Source organism: Elephantulus edwardii, unplaced genomic scaffold (assembly GCF_000299155.1).
Source record: "Elephantulus edwardii isolate Elephantulus edwardi_28Jun2011 unplaced genomic scaffold, EleEdw1.0 scaffold00286, whole genome shotgun sequence".
NCBI classification, from domain to species: Eukaryota; Metazoa; Chordata; class Mammalia; order Macroscelidea; family Macroscelididae; genus Elephantulus; species Elephantulus edwardii.
The window spans coordinates 1,147,331-1,148,953 of record NW_006400036.1 but is presented as its reverse complement, the minus strand read 5'-3'; positions in this window follow the sequence as shown (position 1 = coordinate 1,148,953).

Here is a 1,623-nt window from a genome sequence, read left to right as displayed (position 1 = left end):
CTGTTAGAAGATATTTTCCTGTCATTTGCTCCCCTCTGGACTGCAAAGTGTTTTCCCAGGTGGGTCCAGTGGGGATGGCTGATTAAACCCAGAGGCTCCATCCTCCTTTGCTTCCTTAGCTGTCAGTTGTATTTCCTTTTTGTCATGGGCACTGGGTTCAGGGTCAATTCTGGAGTAAAACTCAGTGTTAAGCTTACCTATAGGATAGGGAACAAATCTAGAGAGAACAAACTTGTGAGTTAGAGATAGAAGGTCTTTGAGGGTGTTGCTTTCAGGTTTACTGGAGGAGAGAGCAGCAGAAGGTGACCTAGATAACATTCTCTGGATACCCTAGGCATTCTTTTTTTTTCTCCTTTCCTTCCCCACCCAGGGGTCAGATGGCATGATCTGGGGACTGAGGAGCTCACCCTGAGGGCCGCGACGGCTCGTCCTGAGCCAGGGGCCGAGGGCAGCCTGTCCTGATCAGGGCAACACCCTCAGGAGCTGGCTGGTATACTCCCCCTCCAATTGACCCTACTCCAGTCTGGTCCCTCACCTGACTGAGGACTATGCGGTCAGGGATAGTGTCTCCAATTCCAGCACCACCACTTTTACCCCCCCATAAGTGGTCATACGATATTTTGAAGTAGGTGTCACTGCCCTCCCCCTTTATATATGGTAAAGGGAACCTGAGAATTGTGAACAGACTCCCCCCAGGTCTAACCATCTTTTGGCAGAAGCATTCAACAGAACAAAATATGTTGTGCATTTAGGATGTCGGTCCTCTTGTGTGTGCTGCCACTGTTAATTGTCATCAGATTCACAGTGACTTTCAGCGATCCATTGTATAGGTAATCTTCTTCTTTGGCCTGTCCAAGGAAACCCAAACCTACAGATGGTGGGGAACGTGTCCCATCTCCCGCCTTCCACAGCAGGCGGCTGGCGAGGGCGCGCCCCCCCCTTGCATGGGCAGCAGTTGGGGGCGCGCCCCCTCCCCCCCTCCGCCGCCCAGGCACCTGGCGGGTACGCGGCCCCTGTCAGGCGGGCGGCCTGCGAGTGCCCTCTTCTCCCACCACTGCCATCCTGGCCCCAAGAATTCTCTCCAGAACAAGTCCACCTTGCAGCAGTGTGGTGGCTTCACTGCACCAGTCTTGAGGAGGGCTGGTGCCCAGCATCCATCCTGGGTGAGGGAATCCATTGGTTCCAGCTGTGGAAGCCTCATGGAGCTGCAGCTGCTGTGTGGCATGGCGCGGGCTCTGCGAGAAGGGGTTGGGAGCCATGAGACTCACCCATTCCTCCTTGGGAATCCTTGAATTCCTGTTGTTGAGTCTTGATCTTCACTGAGGGCCAGTCATCAACTGTTTAAGTGTTCAATTATCAATAAGCCGAAGTGTGTAGAAGGCCATAGTGGCCCTGCTTTAAGTGGTTCGCTGCTCCCGCAGCTCACCATGCTGTCTCTGCCTCTGCCACCGTCTTGGATCCCATCTCTTGATAGAGTTTTTGTGACAGATGGCTCGAGTGTGTCAGATTTTGTGAGGTTAGCACAGTATAGAGTTCAGATCGATTGTTTATAAGGCCGCTATGAGACATACTCTACTGAACAGCAATTAATAATAATAGTAAGGAATATTTAATATCATTATA